We start from the raw sequence: 23,096 nt of genomic DNA on the forward strand, positions 1-23,096 counted from the left end.
TTTACCTTGATTCATGGACCTAACATTCCAGGTTCCTATGCAATATTGTTCTTTACAGCTTTGGACTTACTTCTATCACCAGTCATATCCATAACTGGGTGTTGTTTTCACTTTCATACTTTCTCTTCATTATTTCTGGAGTCATTTCTCCACTCTTTTCAGTAGCAAATTGGGCACCTATGGACCTGGGGAGTTCACCTTTCAGCATCATATCTTTTTTGCCTTTCCATACTGTTCATGGGGTTCTCAAGGCAAGAGTACTGAAGTGGTTTGCCAGTTATTTCTCTAGTGGTCCATGTTTTGTCAGAACTCTCCAGTATGCCCTGTCTGTCTTGTGTGGCCTGACAAGGCATGGTTCATAGTTTCATTGAGTTAGTGAAGGTTGTGGTCTATGTGATCAATTTTGTTAGTTTTCTGTGATTGTGGTTTTCATTCTGTGTGCCCTCTGATGGATAAGTATTAGAGGTTTATGGAAGTTTCCTAATGGGAGAGCCTGACTTTGGGGGAAATTGGATATTGTTCTGATGCATGGACCATGATCAGTAAATATTTAATCCAATCATATGTTGATGGGTGGGGCTGTGTTTCCTCCTTGTTGTTTGGCCTGAGGCCAAACTATGGTAGGGATAACGAACATCATGGAGACCTCCTTCAAAAGAACTTGTGCACATACTCTTGTATTCAGTGTCTCTGACCCTGTAGCAGGCCACTTTTGACTCATGCCTCTGCCAGAGACTCCTGGACACTCACAGAGAAGTCTGGCTCAGTCTCTTGTGGGGACATGGTTCCTTTCTCCTGGCTTGTGGTGAGCACAAGGTTTTATTTGCACCCTCCATGAGTCTATCTACCCAGTCCTGTGGAAGTTCTGAAATCAAATCCCACTGGCCTTCAAAGTCAAATTCCCTGAGGGTTCTCAGTCCCTTTCCCAGATCCCCAGGTTGGGAAATCTGCTCTCAGGGAATAGACTCTGGGCAAACAAGTAAAAAAGGGTCTGGATTGAAATTTGGTCATTCCCACCCAGGGAAAAAGCCAAGGAGCAAGTCCCTGAAGGATTCCAAGCACAGAGAAACCTTTCCACAGTGAGAAGATAAGAGCATGGGACATCTGGAGCTCCTTAGGTGTGGCCACTCCTGGACTGGAGGAAGTGACTTGATGGGTACTCAGGCTCCAATTAAGGCACTGAACTCCCTGGCAAAAGTACCCTGGCAAAAGTACCCTGGCCTCAGGCCCCCAGCATCCCTCCCTGGAATTTCCAGTATGGAAGGCGTGCCCACGCATGGGTTCCTTCTTGTTTCTTTGCTCCACTCCACTGGCCCGTGTGTTCAGAAGCACCTGGAAAGCACTTGATCACTTCTCAAAAACACAACAACTCCAAAAACGTTCAAAAACCTCAAATGCCCCACTCCAAGGAATCTCACTTCATTCTCTAGTAGCCTACACATGAGCCTGCACAAATGGTAAGGAGACACTTCCAAGGACTGGGGATTCTGGGGAGGCCTGAGAGAGCTGGACAGAGGCAGGACAGAGCGGGCAGGGACCGAGAGGAGGGGTTGCGATGAGGGACAGTCATGATAGGGGAAAAGCGGTTGGGAGGGTGGATGTGGGGGCGAGGTTGGGGATGGGGGAAGGGCTCTGGGCAGAGAATTGCAGACAAATGTTGTAGGGTTGGGTGTTGTCCTGGCTGTCGGGGACCGGGAAAAGGGTATTTGGGTTTGTGAACTATATACGCACTTGAATGAGTTGGAGGGGCTGGGGCGAACAGCCTCTGAGACTTGAGTGCTGGTTGGAAATAAGAATTGGTGGTTGTGAAGAGAACAGTTCCAGTAGGCCACTTGAAAATCATAGATACTTACATTTTTGTATTGAAATCATGGAAGGAAAGTGAAAAAGGAGGTATAAAAATAATTAAGATTCAAAAGTACATAAGGGGGAGCTGAATTTGCCACCCCCAAATATGCCTTTATAGCAAAAGGATTATTTAAGTCTGATTACTTTTAAGAAAAAGCAGACATAAAAAAAAGCTCTGAAAACTGAGCAAAAGTCACCCTTTTATAAGAAACATTTGTAAGAAAAATCTCCATTTGTGAGGATGTCTTCCTTGCTATACCAGGAAGCGAAGGATGACTAAACTCTAGAAGCTGTTATTGTTGGAGAAGGCAAATACCTTAATCTACATACTAACCTTACCCTGTTTACTGTGCTTTGCCTGATAATCTCCCATAACTGACTCTCCTCATCTCCAACTTCTTTCTTTTGTCTTTAGCTTAAAGATTGTTTTCAGTTGATGGTTTGGGCCATTTCAGAGAGTTACTCAGTTTTCTTTGGTATCTCTCATTAAACTTCTAATTGTCTTCTACTAATAATGTTTTTCTTTTTTTTTCACAGTGGGGTCTCAGCCAAGAACCTGAAAGGGTAAAGGGAAACATTGTTTTCTTCCCCTATAATATAAAAATGTGATTCCTGTATCCAAGATAGTGCATTTAATCATTATTAGTATTTATTAGTAATTCTATTCTTCAGAATATACAGACAATTACAAATATTAAGAGTAAAAATAATCATTAGCAATCATTTGACACTTCACATTGTGTCAAAGATTGAACATTACCTTCAAAATTCTCCAAAAAAAAAAAAAAGAAGAAGAAGAAGAAGAAAATTACTATGTGGGACATAACCCCAAACCCGAACCTTCAGGGAAAAGAAAGACATTGGGAAGGAATTACATAATTAACACAACAACCAAACCAATACACAGGCTGCTCGTACCTATATTTTGGGTTAACTTTCCAAAATGCTAATTCCAGTTCCTTTTTTTTGTTGTTGTTGTCTCTTAACTTTGCTCTCTGCAGGTAATTCTATTCTGCTTCCAGCCTTTAGATCCAGAGTTAAGCCATGTTTATTCATAAAAAGTATGTACAAACTTTTTGCTACTTCCTTATTCAGCATTCACAAAGTCCATTCAAGTTCCTTTCTCACAAGTTACCACGTCAGTTTGAACCTAATGGTTGTCACATACGTATGTATGTATGTGCTCAGCTGTGTCTGATTCTTTGAAAACCCCATGGACTGTATGTGGTGCATCAGGCTCTTCTTCCCATGGAATTCTCCAAGCATGAATACTGGAGTGGGGTACCATTTCCTACTTCAGGGGATCTTTCAAACCCAGGGATCTGCATCTCCTGCATTGGTGGGTGGGTTCTTTACCACTGAGAAGTCCTATATGTATATGTGTGTATATATATATATATATATATATATATATATATATATATATATTTCTTTGTAGACAATCTGTGAATTACATAAGGTAATGGCTATATTCACATTTACAGAGAATCAAAATTAGAGATGGAAGACGAAAGACTTTAACTAAAGTAGTAAATAAGTATCAGAACCTAGATACAAATCTAGGTCTTCTAAATCGACATTGAAATTTAACTCATTATACTGCTCTGTCTCAATGTAAGTAAAGATGTTTATCACAGCTAGTAACACAAAGGGATAACAACTCCTTCCCCTCCTCCCCCTACAATGTGCCAGGTAGCAGAAAAAATAAGTGTTTCCATACAGAGCACTCAATTATAAAAAGAACTTGTTGCTGTTAAGAGCAGCAAAATTATAAATTATTCACATACAGTACATTCAGCATTAGCTCAACGAATAAGAAGCAGCTTTTATCTAGTATAGACTAATGACCCTGGAATGTTTCCTGAGAAAATATGCTACCTTCTGAAAACAGGCAGCATTATTCTGAATTAACAGTACAGTTCTCCTATCTAAAGACGACTTGTACTGAAGAAGTCTGTGACATTTAAGGAGAAAGCAGACATTAGGATTAATTGGATGAATGGGACACAGCTTGATCATTGTCATGGAAAATACAGTGTCTGATTCTTTTCTGAGTGAAATGCCTAAGACTGGAAATAAAAAAACATGGAAAATGTTCTCAATGAACCCAAAGGATTTAGTATGCATACTGTCAACTAAAAAAAAAAAAACAAAAAAAAAAAAAACAAGCACAAACTAAAAGTTGAGAATTGTGTTTTATTTGGCAGACAAACCTGAGACTTAAGCCCTGGACACAGCATCTCAGATAGCTCTGAAAGACTGCTCCAAAGACTTAAAGGAGGAGCCAGGACATATGAGGTTTTGCAACAAGGACCAAGTCATCAAAACATCAAAAGATTACTGCTAATTAAGGAAAACCAGATATCTCAAGCTAAGGAATTTAGTGCTTTTCTATGTATGGGAAGATGCAAGAGTCCACACTCACTGAAGTCATTCTTCTGCTATGTCCCTCAGCTATCTGGAAACAGTATATTGTGCGTTCTCATTCTGAGCCCCCTCAGGGTGCACCATCAAGGATGGATGCAGTGGTTGACTGCTAGATGGCAGGGCATTCTACTGCTACCCATATATTCCCTATAATGTGATGGCTAGTTGACTACAACATTCTTTGTTTACTGATATGGTGGGCCTTTTTTTTTTTTTTTAATAATAGCCATAAACAGGAAACTTAATGTCTATTTTTATTATGATCATTGATCACATGCTGACTTGCATATTCAAATAGTCTATCACAACAGAAATATATGTAAAACCCAATTAAATCATAATAAAGAAAGAAAACATACAAAATACTAAAAGATATTGAAGCTATATGAAGAGTATATGTGGGTTCATTTTATTCTTCTCTCAATTTTTTTTATGCTTTACATTTTCCATAATAGTTTTTTAAAGTAAAAAGAAATGTTCTCTGATCCCCTGTCCCATTTGCTGTAATTTTCCAATTGCAAGCTTAAAAAATATTATTAAAATATTTTTAAAAGTGAAAATGTTGAAGAGGAGAAGGTAAAAATAAAAATCTGTCAGTTACCAAACAGATGATTGAAAAACTTTCTTCAGACATATAAATGAAAAAAAAAAAAAGAAAATGTTGACTTACATTCTCATACATTTCTTTTTGGAGGAACCTTAGATAAACCTTAGATAAAATTTATAGCACAAGACCATCTACTGAGGGTGTTATAATGCTATGGCTATTAGCTCATACTGAGGGAAACAGCGATGGCTGACAAGTAAAAAATGGGAGTTCTAGAAACTTATCATTATGAGCAGTATTTATATCAATTCTTTGTCCTCAAAGCTGAAACTTTATTTTCTTAAATACGCCTATGATTACTAGATGAAAAGCCTAACAAGCTCTTAGATTGAAAACAAAGAAACTGACCCAATGTTCATTTCCAGAGTTGCTAGCTTCTGTTCAAAAATAACCCAATAATGCACCATAGACAACCTAGTTGTGTGGTAAGAAGTGAATCTTCTTAAATTCACTTTTTCTCATCAGCAAATGAAAACAAGTAATGTCTGGCTCTGCACATGTCAAAACTAGTTGAAATAATAAATTCCAGGAAAATTGGATTATAGTGAAGACTTTAAAAGATTGCTTATGTTGCAAAGAAGTGAATTCTGACTCCATGTTGGAAACTGTTTCTTTTACTTGCTTTTTGTTGCTTTTGTTATTATAATCACTCATAATAGCCTGCCTCGGAAGACATTACCCCTCTGCCTGACTGTAAACTAAAGTGCCTTTGTTCAACTCATAGAGAGATAATCTGATCCTGCCTACTTGTGAATGACAGTAAGAAAGGAGAGACTAACTCACACCAATTCCAAAGGCTGGCCCTTTCCTTAGAAGTTTTGCAAGACTGAAGACCTTTTCATTTATTTCCCCAAGGCCTGTTCCTCCCTTTCTGCCTTTTGCCTTTAGTTCCTCATTGCCCTCTCTCTGACTCTGTAAAAGACCTTGGCTTGCAGACCCCAACAAGATAGTACTCTGAGATATCAGTCTGCCATCTTCACATCCAGTTGGCTTTCCATATAAAGTCATATTCCTTGCCTCAACACTTTGTCTCTCAGATTCATTGGCCTGTCATTTAGCGAGCAGATTGAGCTTGGACTCATTAATACTTATGAAAATAATAACCATAATTTGTTGAATGTCTAACCTATCCCAAACATTTTAGATATTATCTCTGATGTTTTCAACAATCCTCCAGACTGATATTTGCAATCTCCACTTTACAAGTCTAGCAAGTTTCTCAGGTTTTACAACTTATAATTGTAGAACCTGAAATTCTTATCTTTGTCTCTCTGATTATTTTCACCCTACCATGTTGTCTTCCTTGAAACAGTGAGGAAATTACTAAGGTACACGTATATTCTATTATTTGAAAACTTCTTTATTAATGGATTTCAGGCAAGAGAAAATTACTCATCAGAAATAATAGGAAGAAAAACATGCAATCTTCAATCCTGTTTCCCTCATTTCTGCTTTCCTCTTAATGATTCATAACAATGAAAATTATTGAAAATATTTCTTGATCCTTGAATAAGAAATCAGGAGGAAATAAGTCCCCAGGCCACTTACCATCCCTATTTATGCAACATGGAATGTTAATTAAATCCTCCAAACAATCACAAAGGTAGTTATTTAATTGCAATTTTGTTGAATTGTTAGTAGACATCTTTGTGTAATTTGCTTCTTAAATGAAGAGATGGTATCAACAGTGAAACCATGTGGCAAACTGGCATTGGGGCTGCATTAGAATCTGAGAGACAGGGGAACTCAAGCACATTTAAAGTACTCCATTTGGATTTTCGTTGCTTATGCTGACAATCATTTAAACACAGTCATAAATCAGCAGGTAGTACTAGGGAGCCACCTACTGGAATAATGGGCTGGATTTTGCTGACATGGTTAAAAAAATAGAAATTCACTTAATATTAATTAAATTATGAACTTGTCAAATTCAGGTTTCATTACCCTAAATATACATCTTTCACAAAAACTTACCAACTAATTTGAAAATGACAAAGACAGCATTGTTACAAAATAAGGCAGAAGTCTGAAATGGGAAAGGAAATGCTCATTGAACATAAAGTGATTGGAAAGTGAAAATAAAAGTTAACAGAGAATATCCAAAGACATTAGTCAAATTATTAAAATTAGGTTATCTATTGCTTCAAGATTGTGTCTCTTTAATTTGTCAAGGATGTTCAGTCTAATAATTATTTTACCCAGATATCACACTTAAATGGCACCTTATTTAAATGATAATATTTTCATTAACATGAAGATGTATTTTTTAAAGCCTGCTGGCATTAAACGAAAAATACTAGAACTAATTTGGAATTAAGCAATGCAGATTTTTTCTTTTTTTCATTTTGTAAGTTGTCTGAAATCAATCTCTATTAAAACTTATTACCTACAATTCTGAGTGCTAATAAATCAAAGATTTTAGTTGAAAGATGATTAGTATAGCATTTTCCCCTGGCTGTGTTCTTAAAAAGTCTGTAGTAAATATAGCTACCCGTTTTTCTGCCTTTGCTGTACTGTGTGTATAGTGAACATGAAAGACAGGTTCTTTGATGATGCTTTTATGTTGCCTAAGGGTCATCATTCTAAATATACTCTCTGTATATAGCATAGAAGCTAAGCAAAAACAAGATATGAAAAATTGCTTTGAGTATGAACCACTTCCAACAAAGACAGCCTGGAGATATTTTCCTTGCTGATTCCCTATTATCAGTTTGTGTTTTGTCACTATCATCATTCTCTAAAGAGTAGCATGCCTAAAAATTCCATTTAATTGAGGACTCCAGTTAATCAAGCCTATGATTTTATATAAACATTTTCATGATCATTGGAGCCTTAAGTAATATGGGCATGCAAGGATAATTATATAATTCTTTTGTTGGGCTGACTGTTTGAGAATTTCTATGTCAAATACAGTTGTTTTATTTTAAAGAACTTTCTTTGACCTACAAGGGCAAATTATTGACTAAAGTACTTTCTTTGCAGGCATGCTAAGTCACATCAGTCATGTCTGACAGTGTGACACTATGAACTGTAGCCCATAAGGCTCTTTTGTCCATGGGATTCTCTAAGCAAGAAAACTGGACTGGGTTGCCATTTCCTCCTCCAGGGAATCTTCCTGACCCAGTGATTGAACCTGGGTCTCTTTTATCTCCTGCATTGGCAGTTGGGTCCTTTATCACTCATGCCACCTAGGAAGTCCTCAACTCATTTGTCTTAACTTGACTGATACCTAACAAACATGAAAGATGTGATTCTTCTCCTTTTTTTTTTTTTTTTTTTTATATTTTTAATCTTTTTTAATTTATTTATTTTCATTGGAGGTTAATTTACAATATTGTGGTGGTTTTTGCCATACATTGACATGAATCAACCATGGATTTACATGTCTTCCCCATCCTGAACCTCCTTCCCACCTCCCTCCCCATCCCATCCCTCTGGGTCACCCCAGTGCACCAGCCCCGAGCCCTTGCCTCATACATCCAACCTGGACTGGTGATCTGTTTCACACTTGATAATATGCATGTTTCGATGCTGTTCTCTCAGATCATCCCACCCTCGCCTTCTCCCATAGAGTCCAAAAGTCTGTTCTATAAATCTGTGTCTCTTTTTCTGTCTTCAATATAGGGTTACCGTTACCATCTTTCTAAATTCCATATATATGCGTTAGTATACTGTATTGGTCTTTATCTTTCTGGCTTACTTTACTCTGTATAATGGGATCCAATTTTATCCATTTCATTAGAACTAATTCAAATGTATTCTTTTTAATGGCTGAGTAATATTCCATTGTGTATATGCACCATAGCTTCCTTATCCATTCATCTGCTGATGGGCATCTAGGTTGCTTCCATATCTTGGATATTATAAACAGTGCTGTGATGAACATTGGGGTACAAGTGTCTCTTTCAGATCTGGTTTCCTTGGTGTGTATGCCCAAGAGTGGGATTGCTGGGTCATATGTCAGTTCTATTTCCAGGTTTTTAAGGAATCTCCACACTGTTCTCCACAGTGGCTATACTATTTTGCATTCCCACCAACAGTGTAAGAGGGTTCCCTTTTCTCCACACCCTCTACAGCATTTATTGTTTGTAGACTTTTGGATAGCTGCCATTCTGACTGGCATGTAATGGTACCTCGTTGTGGTTTTGATTTGCATTTCTCTGATAATGAGTGATGTTGAGCATCTTTTCATGTGTTTGTCAGCATCTGTATGTCTTCTTTGGAGAAATGTCTGTTTAGTTCTCTGGCCAATTTTTGATTGGGTCATTTATTTTTCTGGAATTGAGCTGCAGGAGCTGCTTATATATTTTTGAGATTAATCCTTTGTCTGTTTCTTCATTTGCTATTATTTTCTCCCATTCTGAAGGCTGTCTTTTCACTTTGTTTATAGTTTCCTTTGTTGTGCAAAAGCTTTTAAGTTTCATTAGGTCCCATTTGTTTATTTTTGCTTTTATTGCCATTCCACTGGGAGGTGGGTCATAGAGGGTCCTGCTGTGATTTATGTCAGAGAGTGTTTTGCCTATGTTTTCCTCTAAGAGTTTTATAGTTTCTGATCTTATGTTTAGATCTTTAATCCATTTTGAGTTTATTTTTGTGTATGGTGTTAGAAAGTGTTCTGGTTTCATTCTTTTACAAGTGGTTGACCAGTTTTTCCAGCACCACTTGTTAAAGAGATTGTCTCTTTTGCATTGTATATTCTTGCCTCCTTTGTCAAAGATAAGGTGTCCATAGGTGTGTGGATATTTCTCTGAGCTTTCTATTTTGTTCCATTGATCTATATTGCTGTCTTTGTGCCAGTACCACACTGTCTTGATGACTGCAACTTTGTAGTATAGTCTGAATCAGGCAGGTTGATTCCTCCAGGTCCATTCTTCTTTCTCAAGATTGTTTTGGCTATTCGAGGTTTTTTGTATTTCCATACAAATTGTGAAATTATTTGTTCTAGTTCTGTGAAAAATACCCTTGATAGCTTGATAGGGATTGCATTGAATCTATAGATTGCTTTGGGTAGTATACTCATTTTCACTATATTGATTCTTCCAATCCATGAACACGGTATATTTCTCCATCTATTTGTGTCCTCTTTGATTTCTTTCATCAGCGTTTTATAGTTTCCTACATATAGGTTTTTTGTTTCTTTAGGTAGATTTATTCCTAAGTATATTATTCTTTTAATTGCACTGGTGAATGGTATTGTTTCCTTAATTTCTCTTTCTGTTTTTTCATTGTTAGTATATAGGAATGCAAGGGATTCCTGTATGTTAATTTTATATTCTGCAACTTTACTATATTCATTGATTAGCTCTGGTAATTTTCTGGTGGAGTCTTTAGGTTTTCTGTGTAGAGGATCATGTCATCTGCAAAGACTGAGAGTTTTACTTCTTCTTTTCCAATCTGGATTCCTTTTATTTCTTTTTCTTCTCTGATTGCTGTGGCTAAAACTTCCAAAACTATCTTGAATAGTATTGGTGAGCGTGGGCACCCTTTTCTTGTTCCTGACTTGAGGGGAAATGCTTTCAATTTTTCACCATTGAGGGTAATCCTTGCTGTGGGTTTGTCATATATAGCTTTCATTATGTTGAGGTATGTTCCTTCTATTCCTGCTTTCTGGAGGGTTTTTTTTTTTTTTTTTTTTTTTTAATCATAAATGTATATTGAATTTTGTCAAAGGCTTTCTCTGCATCTATTGATATAATCATATGGGTTTTATCTTTCAATTTGTTAATGTGGTATATTATATTGATTGATTTGCAGATATTAAAGAATCCTTGCATCCCTGGAATAAAACCCACTTGGTCATGATGTATGATCTTTTTAATATGTTGTGATTCTTCTTATCTTCACTCTATAGGCGAGTAAGTAAAGTTCAGAGAAGTAAAGTAAATTGTAAAACTCTCACTGTTTGATGTGGCACATCCTAGTGAATGCACGAAAGATTCAAGTTCTGAAAAGACCACATTGAATCCACCAGTTTATCCAAGTTCTTAAAAAAGAGCAAAATACTTTTTTCTGTATGTTCATATTGCTTCATCATCCTTGTGCTTATCTAAGCACATATTCTAAGTGTATGTTTTATTTATCCCCAAAGTCTGTAAAGCTTCTGTAAACTCCATTTTTTGTGTTTTAAATATTCTCAGAAGTTGGCACAAAATCTGATATTCACAACAGATGATAAATTAGTGAATATATTGGAGATTTTATTTGCTTTAAATGACATGCAATCATATATTTAATTTTTTTTTTTTTTTTTTTACATTTCATGGAGTGTATTGGTTTATAATGAGAAGGGAATGGGACACAACGTACAGTGAAGCCCTACCATGTCAAGTGCCATGAAAGTAACTTTAATTCAAGCCTGCAGGAGATATAACATTATAGCTATGTTCAGTTCAGTTCAGTTCAGTCGCTCAGTCGTGTCCGACTCTTTGCGACCCCATGAACTGCAGCACACCAGGCCTCCCTGTCCATCATCAACTCCCGGAGTTTACCCAAACCCTTGTCCATTGAGTCAGTGATGCCATCCAACCATCTCATCCTCTGTTGTCCCCTTCTCCTCTTGCCCTCAATCTTTCCAAGCGCCATGGTCTTTTCAAATAAGTCAGCTCTTAGCATCAGGTGGCCAAAGTATTGGAGTCCAGCTTCAACACCAGTCCTTCCAATGAACACCCAGGACTGATCTCCTTTAGGATGGACTTGTTGGACATCCTTGCAGTCCAAGGGACTCCCAAGAGTCTTCTCCAACACCACAGTTTAAAAGCATTAATTCTTCAGTGCTCAGCTTTCTTTATAGTCTAACTCTCACATCCATACATGACCACTGGAAAAACCATAACCTTGACTAGACAGGCCTTTGTTGACAAAGTAATGTCTCTGCTTTTTAATATGTTGTTTAGGTGGATCATAACTTTCCTTCCAAGGAGTAAGCTGTTAGAGGCAAAGAAAAGGAAAAACAAAGTGGCTAAATAACTTGCTTAAAGTCATCCAAAGCACCCTAATTTCTCATCACCTTTAATGACTTTATTCACTTTCATAGTCCCACTATCAGTCATCTCTATGGAAGTGAGTTTGTGCTTGTGGTAAAGAGCCCACTTGCCAATGCAGGAGATATAAGAGACCCATGTTAAAGCACTGGTTTAGGAAGATCCCCTGGAGGAGGAAATGGAAACCCACTCCAGTATTCTTGCCTAGAGAATCACATGGACAGAGGAGCCTGGTGGGCTACAGTCCATGGGGTCACAAAGAGCTGGACACAACTGAGTAATTCAGCATGCATGCACAAAACTTACATCTATCACCTCTCAATATCTCACAATCTTAAATTGCACTGTAGTCTCAGACATTTTCAAGAAACAGTTGTGGAATTACTGTTTAAATAAATATCAACTACAATCTGGTCACTGCAGTCAGTTCTGGATATCTACAGTGAGTGAAACAGTAATTCTCTGTCTTCAGAGACTCGGAGACTCAACTGATAAACAGTTGAACAATACACACTGTTATTAAATCCATGAAGAAACAAGGTTTAATGACACAATACTCAGGAATGGAGTCCCTGATGAGTTAAAAAATAGATTGTGGCTTGAAATATGCACACACAAAAAAAAAATCAAAGAGTAATAATAAAAGTGGTCAAAGAAAAAGAAGACCCTCAGTCAGGGAAGACTGTGGTAGATCTTAAAAACTAAAAGGTTGCTCTGTGCCTGGACATAATTGGAATCTCCTAAAGGGTTTTAAATAGGGCTTTAAAATACTCCATTTTATATTAAAAAAAATTCTGATTGCTATGTAAGTAAGAGATCAGGACTGAGCAAGAATGGAAGTATAAAGAATCATTAGGTGACTTTTTCAGGACTCCAAGCATGAGCTAAATGTGCTTGGAACCAATGAGCCAATGCAGTACAGATAGAGAAAAATAGAGATGAAACATGTATTTTTGGACTTTGGAGAAAATAAATTGATGAACAGATGAGAATAGAAATAATTTGAACAACTGATAAAATGGTAAAAGATCTTTTGTTCAGTTTCATTCTGGGAAAAGCGTGGTGAGAATATCAGTAAGTAAAATTAAGTATATTGGTTAAAAAGTAAAAATCAAGTACAGGGAAAACTTAAGAGGAAGGTTTGGGCCATTATACATTTAACAGACCTGAGAGGAAATGAAGCAGATCACATACTATTTCCCCCAAAATGTCCTATCTTGCTTAAATGTTCACATCTTTTCACTTATTAATTTTCTATCTTATCTTCAAATTCTATCTCAAGAAGGAAAAGAATGGCATGGTGCATTTGCCTATCTCTGTGTGTGTGTGAGAGAGAGAGAGTTATTTCTTAAGATAGATTGATAAGGAGTCCAGGGCCCTCAAAGAGGAGAAAGGAACAAACGTTTTTGTTTTTGTTTTTTTCTTTTCTACCTTGCTTTGTCTTAGACACATAAGACATTTTTTCTTAAACTCTGAGTTGGTATTACAACAATCTTTAAGATTAACTTTCTTTAAGCCCAGAGCTAATGATTACACAACAAAACAACTCATCTTGCTCAAGGATATGTTTTTCCTTAAACTCTGTGCTAATGATTATATAACAACAATGTATCTTACTCAAGGACATGTTTCTCCTTCATATTTCCTAAGAAGAACTTTCTGACTAATCTTGTTATCTTAAGAAGTAGGTTGTGGGAGGGGGTCTGGTAAGACCTTTTTATTCTTAGTCATAATCTTGTTAATTTAAGAAGTATGTTGTGGGAGTGGGTCTGGTAAAAGTATTTAAGACCTTGATAAGGCTTTAGATGTTCTTGTCTAAAATGTTGGAATGTTTTCATTAGTTAATTCTATCTTATTTTCAAATTTTATCTTAAGGAGGAAAAGAATGGTGTGGTGAATTTGCCTAGTCATTACCATAAATGCCAATAAATTGTATTTGTATTTCAATCCTGGCACTTGTCTTAATCTACTCTAATCTGTAAGATTCTTAAAGGCAGAGCTATGTCTATTCTTTGGAGAAGGGAATGGCAACTGACTTCAGCATTCTTACCTGGAAAACTCCATGGACAGAGGAGCCTATAGTCCATGGGTCACAAAGAGTCAGAAATAACTGAGCAACCGAGCATGCATGTCTGTTCTTGGTACCCACAAAAATAGTAGGGGCCCAATAAACATTTGTTAAGTGCAATTAAATGAAGTGTATTTTTCATACAACAATATTCTTCATTTCTTAATTTCTTAATAAGAAACTATGCATTTTAGGTAAAAGGATGTTCAGATAAGATTCCATGAGGGCAACTGGTACAGAAATTTGGAATCTTTCTGGAATGCTTCCAAACCTATGGCATTCTCCCAATTTCTACTTCTGCTTTAACAAAGTTAATCTCTTGAAAATTTTTCATCTACTAATAAAGGGATTTTCATTCTCTTTCAACAACATGAGAGAACTCTACACATGGACATCACCAGATGTTCAACACTGACATCAGATTGATTATATTGTTTGCAGCCAAAGATGGAGAAGCTCTATACAGTCAGCAAAAACAAGACTGGGAGCTGACTGTGGATCAGATCATGAATTCCTTATTGCAAAATTCAGCCTTAAATTGAAGAAAGTAGGGAAAACCATGGGACGACTCAGGTATGACCTAAATCAAGTCACTTACAATTATACAAGGGAAGTGACAAATAGATTCAAGGGAGTAGATCTGAAAGACAGTGTCTGAAGAACTATGGACAGAGGTTCATAACATTGTATAGGAGGCCATGATCAAAACCATACCCAAGAAAAAGAAATGCAAAAAAGCAAAATGGTTTTCAGATGAAGCCTTAAAAATAGGTGAAAAAGAAGAGAAGCAAAAGGCAAAGGAGAAAAGGAAAGATATATCCATCTGAATGTAGAGTTCCAAAGAATAGCAAGGAGAGATAAGAAAGCCTTTGTCAGTGATCAATGCAAAGAAATAGAGGAAAACAAAAGAATGGAAGAGAATAGAGATCTCTTCAAGAAAATTAGAGATACCAAGGGAATATTTCATGTAAAGATGGGCACAGTAAAGGACAGAAACAGTATAGACCTAACAGAAGCATAAGATATTAAGAAGAGGTAGCAAAAATACACTGAAGAACTATACAAAAAAAGATCTTCAAGACCCAGATAAGCACAATGATGTGATCACTCACCTAGAGCCAGACATCCTGGAGTGCGACATCAAGTGGTCTTAGGAAGCATCACTACGAACAAAGCTAGTGGAGGTGATGGAATTCCAGCTGATCTCTTTCAAGTCCTTTAAAAGATGATGTTGTTAAAGTGCCACACTCAATATGCCCGGCAACTTGGAAAACTCAGCAGTGACCACAGAACTGGAAAATGTGTTTTCATTCCAATCCCAAATAAAGGCAATGCCAAAGAATGTTCTAACTACCACAGAATTGCACTCATCTCACATGCTAACAAAGTAATGCTCAAAATTCTCCAAGCGAGATTTCAACAGTATGTGAACCCAAAACTTCCAGATGTTCAAGCTGGATTTAGAAAAGGCAGAGGAACCAGGGATCAAATTGTCAACATCTGTTGAATCATATAAAAAGCAAGAGAATTCCAGTAAAACAACTACTTCTGCCTCAGTGACTATACTAAATCTTTGGCTGTGTGGATCACAGCAAACCATGGAAAAATTTTAAAGAGATGGAATACCAGACCACCTTACCTGGCTGCTGAAAAACCTGTGTACACATCAAGAAGCAACAGTTAGAACCAGACATGGAACAATGGACTGGTTTCAAATTGGGAAAGGAGTACATCAAAGCTGTATATTGTCACCCTGCTTATTTAACTTATGTGCAGAGTACATCATGTGAAATGCCTGGCTGGATGAAGCATAAGCTGGAATCAAGATTGCCAGGAGAAATACCAGTAATCTCACATAGGCAGATGACACCACCCTTATGGCAGAAAGTGAAGAGGAAGTAAAGAGCCTCTTGAAGAAAGTGAAAGAGGATAGTGAAACAGCTGGCTTAAAACTGAACATTCAAAAAATGAAAATTGTGGTATCCAGCCCCATCCATTCATGGCAAATCAGTGGGGAAACAATGGAAACAGTGACAGACTTTATTTTCTTGGCTCCAAAATCAGTGCAGATGATGACTGCAGCCATGAAATTAAAAGATCACCTTGCGCCTTGGAAGAAAAGCTATGACCAACCTAGACAGCATATTAAAAAGCATGTCCATCGGCAGACGAATGGATAAGAAATCTATGGTTCATATACACAATGGAATATTATTCAGTTATTAAAAAGGATGCATTTGAATCAGTTCTAATGAGGTGGGTGTAACTGGAGCCTATTATACAGAGTGAAGTAAGTCAGAAAGCAAAACACCAATACAGTATATTAATGCATATATATGGAATTTAGAAAGATGGTAACAACAACTCTATATGAGAGACAGCAAAAGAGACACAGAGATAAAGAACAGACTTTAGGACTCTGTGGGAGAATTTGAGAGAATAGCATTGAAACATGTATTTTACTATATGTGAAATAGATCACCAGTCCAAGTTCAATGCATGAAGCAAGACACTCAAATCTGGTGCCGTGGGACAACCCAAAGGGATGGAATGGGGAAGGAGGTGGGAAGGGGGTTCAGGATTAGGGACATATGTACACCCATGGCTGATTCACATCAATGTATGGCAAAAGTCACTACTAATTGGAGTAATAAGCCTCCAAAAAATTTAATTAATTAAAATTAAAAAAAAAAGCAGAGACATTACTTTGCCAACAAAGGTCCATCTAGTCAAAGCTACGGTTTTTCCAATAGACATGTATGGATGAGAGTGTTGGACAATAAAAAAAGCTGAGCTCCAAAGAATTGATGCTTTTGAACTGTGGTGTTGGAGAGTCCCTTGGACTGCAAGAAGATCCAACCAGTCCATCCTAAAGGAGATCAGTCCTGAGTATTCATTGGAAGGACTGATGCTGAAGCTGAAACTCCAATACTTTGGCCACCTGATGTGAAGAACTGACTCATTGGAAAAGACCCTGATGCTGGGTAAGATTGATGGCAGGAGGAGAAAGGGATGACAGAGGATGAGATGGTTGGATGGCATCACCAGCTCGTTGGGCATGAGTTTGAGCAAACTCTAGGAGTTGGTGATGGACAGGGAGGCCTGGCGTGCTGGACTCCATGGGGTCACAAAGAGTCAGACATGACTGAGTGACTGAACTTAATAAAGGGATCAGAAACTGCAGCCCAGGCCTCAGGCTTACTTAGGCACACATGGTTCCAAATCTGTCCACACCCACTTGTTGGAGCTTTTGTGAAACAATGGCAAAGTTCAGTAGCTTAGCAGGAACTGTGTAACTTACAAATCAAAAAATATTTGCCATCTTGACCTTTACAGATTTATGTTGACCCTTGCACTAGTCGGGGCTTCCCTAGTGGCTCAGCTGGTAAAGAATCTGCCTGCAATGTGAAGGATGTGGGTTTGATCCCTGAGTTGGGAAGATTCCCTAGAGAAGAGAATGGCTACCCAATCCAGTGTTCTGGCCTGGAGAATTCCATGGACTGTATAGATCATGGGTTTGCAGAGTTGGCCATAACTGAGTGACTTTTCTCTTTCACTCTGCGCTAGTGGAAGGCTTTAAAGATTTATTCTTAAGGTTGCTTTTTAGGAAATTCAGTAAGAATATACCTAAACAATACTAGGAATATTGAAACCTTACTATCTAGCATGCTGCTGCTGCTGCTGCTAAGTCGCTTCAGTCGTGTCCAACTCTGTGCGACTCCATAGATGGCAGCCCACCAGGCTCCCCCATCCCTGGGATTCTCCAGGCAAGAACACTGGAGGGTTGCCATTTCCTTCTCCAATGCATGAAAGTGAAAAGTAAAAGTGAAGTCGCTCAGTCGTGTCTGACCCTTAGCGACCCCACGGACTGCAGCCTACCAGGCTCCTCTGTCCATGGGATTTTCCAGGCAAGAGTACTGGAGTGGGGTGCCATCACCTTCTCTATCTAGCATACTTTCATAAAAAAGTGACAAGTGATGTCTGAGATTAGAACTGAACAATACGAAGGGGGAATGGGATCCAGAAAAAGAACTTTCAGTACAGGAGTTAAGAATCAATAACAGGTTTCAAAACAAAGAATTGTTCAGATCAGCATGAACTAGTGAAGTCAGTTAATTTATCTTTGGGCTCTTACTTCTCTACTTAAGTGTTCTCAACCCTAGGCCATCTGTCCAATTCTCTTCTCTCCCCAATAAAGAGCTGTTCTCAAATTCAGCAAGGATCAGTTCAAATTCTAACTACCCCATAAAACCCTTTCAAAATCTAGCCACTCGGGAAAACTAGGTATAATAGCTCATACTTGGATTATTAGAGTATTTTTTCTTGTGGAATTCACCAATAATGCTAATTTATTGCCTTACTAGAATATAAACTCTAATATGAATCAATATCTCAAAACAGATATTGTCCTTAGCACTGAACTAGTATAACTGAAATTAATTCATGTGGTGGCTCAACTGTAAAGAGTCTTCATGCAAATGCAGGAGACGAAGGCTCGATTCCTGGGTCAGGAAGATCTACTGGAGAAGGAAATGGCAACCCACTCCACTATTCTTGCCTGGAGAATCCCATGGACAGAGGAGCCTGGTAGGCTACAGTCTGTGGAGTTGCAAAACAGTGGACACAACTGAGCAGGTGAACGACAACAAAAAATAGAAATATACCAAAATTTCCTGATAAGAATTTAGAATATATATACTTTGAGAAATTGAATCTATAAATTGGCAATGGCCAAACCACATATGATAATAAAACTCTGGACCACAACCTCTACAGCAATTGGCTCAGGAATCCAAAGTGCAACCTCTGCAGCAATTAATCCCAAATAGCCAAGACTTGGCAAATGACTGCCAAGTTTTGCTCATGCTTCCAGCTCAGGACCAACCAAGAAAGCTGTATATGCTTTAAAAACCAATCACATAGGATACCCTTTTAGCATTTATTTAGCCTGCCTCCCACTTTTCCATGCCAACAACCTCCAATAAAACATATCTGAAGTTTCTTTTATTTTTTTCACCATAAACTTTTCCTACTCCCTTGCCTGTCTTTGAGTCTTCTAAACACAGGTGATGGTAGTTGGCTTGCTTCCTGTAGCAAATTTCAAATAGCCTCTCTTCTCATTTGGGTTGTCTTCATATATTTCCATACCCTTCAGATTTTTTTCTCATACTTAGAGAGCTAAAACTTTGGAGTGTTAGCTGCTCAGTCATGTCTGACTCTTTGCAACCTCATGAACTCTAGCCCACCAGCTCTGTCCATGGAAATATCTGGACAAGAATAGTAGTGTGGCTTGCCATTCTCTTCTCCAGGGCATGTTCCTGATCCAGGGATCAAACCTGGGTCTCCTGCATTGCAGGCAGATTCTTGACCATCTGAGCCACGAGAGAAGCCCTAAAGCATTGGTGGCCAAGCTTTAACCAGATCAGTTTGGAATATGGAAGCTACCACAGTAACATCTGTTACTTTGATCCTGCTATTTACTCAAAGTGGAAATATCAATACTAAGCTTAAGACTAACAGATACTGGTTTCAAAATAGTGTGCCTTCAAGACCAACTGAGGAGTTTGACAGAGCATGGGTTTTCAAAGTTCCATTTCAGCAAGGAAGAGTCTAAGAACCATGGTTTAAATCTGCCCCTGGGATCTTCCTAATTCAGCATATTTACTTTTTGTCAACCCCTGCAGGTTTGGACTTCAATTTCACCCAAGGGTACTTATCCTCACACACAGTCTTGCTCAGATTTGCACTTTGATTCTATGTCTAATTATGGCCTAAGTCCAACTTTGATTAATGTCATGGACAAGACTTTGTTGTTGTTCAGATGCTAAGTCATGTTAGACTCTTTGTGAGCCTATGAACTGCAGCAGATCAGGTTTCCATGTCCTTCACTATCTCCCAGAGTTTGCTCAAACTCATGTTCATTGAGTTGGTAATACTATCCAACCGTCTCATTCAATGTCACCCCCTTCTCATCCTGCCTTCAATTTTTTCCAGCATCAGGGTCTTTTCCAATGAGTCAGCTCTTTGCATCAGGTAGCTAAAGTATTAGAGCTTCAGCAACAGTCCTTCCAATGAATATTTAGAGTTGATTTCCTTTAGGATTGATTGATTTGATCTCTTTGCTGTCCAAGGGACTCTCAAAAGTCTTTTAGCACCACGATTTGAAAGCATCAGTTCTTCAGCACTCAGCCTTCTTTCTGGTCCAGCACTCACACCCATACATGACTACTGGAAAAACCATAGCTTTGACTAAATGGAACTCTGTTGGCAAAGTGATGTCTCTGCTTTTTAATATGCTGTCTAGGTTAGTCAGCTTTTTTTTCAGGGAACAAACAACCTTGAATTTCATGGTAGCAGTCACCATCTGCAGTGATTTTGGAGCCCAAGAAAATAAAGTCTCTCTTTGTTTCCATTGTTTCTCCATCTATTTGCCATGAAGTGATGGGACCAGAAGCCATGGTCTTAGTTTTTTAAAGGCTGACTTTTAAGCCAGCTTTTTCACTCTCCTCTTTCACCTGCATCAAGAGGCTCTTTAGTTTCTTTTCACTTTCTGCCATTAAGGTAGCATCATCAGCATATCTGAGGTTGTTGATATTTCTCCTGTCAGTCTTGATTCCAGATTGTGATTCTTCCAGCCCACATTTTGCATGATGTACTCTGCATATAAGTTAAATAAGCAGGGTGGTTCTCTAAAGTCTTTCTGTTACTAGCCTGGGTAAAACCCTAATATTGGGCAAGACTTCCCAGCATCAGCATAACTGGTCTTGGTAATCCCACCATATTCAAAGGACTGAGAAGGACAAGGGCTAACAGTTATTGAATTATCAAAACCAGAGCAGGATTACATACATTGGAACACAGAATATGATGTGGAGATACCAGTAAACATCAAAATTCAAATGCCCAGGTAAACACAATAGAAGATGCTCTGCATCCATAGATGCAAAGTGAGATGCTGCCTTCTTGGGCCCTTGTCTCTCACATTTTCCTACACTCAACATTGTTATAGAACAATCCAATTAGGGAAGAGGTATTATAACTGACTAAAGTAAAATAGAATTATCAAAAGTATATATATAATTAGCTAATCAAACTGTGAAACATAAATTAGGGTTCTGTTTGAGGCAGTCCAGAGACAATACCAAAATTAGCTGCAACATATCACATGGAGAGAACACAATACTGTCACTTCTGAGGTATGTGTACCCTTACTCCACCAAGGAATTTAATTGTATTTTACCTATGCATAGAGAGATAAAGCATAATTTACCTGATAAGTTCAGTAGCAGAACGAGTCTGGGAAAAGAAGAAAATGTTAGCCAAAATGTTAGCTGTAGAGTGTTTGGTCAAGGGCCAGCAGGATTTCGAGTCAGACCCTAAAAATTACCTGGGTAGAGTCATCTTAAAATAAATGATAGGTTCAGAATACCTGTATTCTCATTTCCCCAGATTTTATTTACTTCAATTTATGTAGTATAAAACAATGTGTGTTTGGTAGAGATGAGCAGTTAGGAATACAAGGGGAGAAGAACGGATTCAGTTCTCTGTGCTTGCATGCTAAATCACTTCAGTTGTGTCTGACTCTTTGCGACCCTATGGACTGCAGCCTGCCAGGTTACTCTGTCCATGGGATTCCCCAGCCAAAAATACTGGAGTGGGTTGCCATGCCCTCCTCCCAACCCAGGGATCGAACCCGTATCTCTTATGTCTCTGACACTGGCAGAAAGGTTCTTTACCACAAAGGCCACCTGGGAAGTCCTCAGTTCTCTATTCCTGAACAATTGAAAATCATAAGCTTAATATAAAAATTGAGATATAATACTCAAAAAGATACTTTGAAAATAATGCTTTTTGTATGTAGCTTCCAAACCTAGACCAAGGCAATTATCATAGACAACACATACTGTTTCCTTTAGGAGCCATTAAGGCTGAGAGAATATAGTGTAAGCTACAAACAGTAAATGATGCAAGTTCATTTGCTCCCAGTTGTGGAGGGATTGAATGTCAAACATATAAGTCATTGAAGAACACATATAAAACTTTCAGTTAAATCAGATGAACTTGGAAATTCAAAGACGCATTTTGTGCTTCCTGTACTAGATCAGTATAGGGAACCCTCACTGCCACATATACTTCTTATCACTGCTCTTAACAAAGTGTCTAAAATTTACATTCCAGATTAATATTTGTACCTTAAAGAGTGGTCTACTAAATGCACACATATTTTACACCCCATTAACTTGTAATGCCATTTGGAGGCATTATCTGAAAAGATAAGTAGAAATTTAAGAAAACAAATAAAAAAATTTGTAGCAAAATGTTTTTTTAAATGTTTTTTTATTATTTTTTAAAAAATAATAATAAAATTGGGAATAATAAAAATATGCATTGATATGAGAGTCAGCTTTAAAATAATTTATGTTCATATGTGGAAATCTTATGAAGGCTTTAGAGTAATTTTTGAAGAACATTTAATCATAAGATAGAAACGCTTCATATAATTTAAAATGAAAAAGCAATATTTAAAATTGATATGCAGAATGATCACAAAGTATAAAATATAAATGTTTTATATTCTAGTGTCTATAGCAACAGGATTGAAAAAATGACATAAAAGTGATTATTTCAATGTGGAGGAATGACAGATAATTTTTATTTTCTTCATTATTTTATGTAGTTTCCAATTTTTATAATGAGTATATATTACTTTCATTATTTCAAAAGGATAACAATTATAATTAAATAAGTATGAGAATTATATTCAGACACTCCAGGGAAAGATAACACCTCTAGCTATTATTAGTTAACACATTAGAGAAGATTATGACAATTAGCACTGGAATGGGGAGGATGGTACAGAGAAAGTGAAGTAGATGTTTGGAAGATTCAGTTCAATTAAAGACATAATAATCCATTACAAGTTTATAGTATTTTGTCTTTTTATAGAGTGTTTTCACATACTTTATTCTATGAAGACTCTCAACTTTCTAGTGCACACATCTACCTACACACAGACACAAAAGGTTATCATTCATTATTTGAAATGCTTAGGAAGACATATATACCCTATAGCCATAAAAGTGGATTTTTAGAATCATGGTTTTGCTAGCCTAGTTTTTAGTGTGAAGACTTTGGAATGCAGTTTTAGTAAAGACAGCAAATGGTG

This window comes from Cervus elaphus, chromosome 5, assembly GCF_910594005.1.
Source record: "Cervus elaphus chromosome 5, mCerEla1.1, whole genome shotgun sequence".
Taxonomy (NCBI): Eukaryota; Metazoa; Chordata; class Mammalia; order Artiodactyla; family Cervidae; genus Cervus; species Cervus elaphus.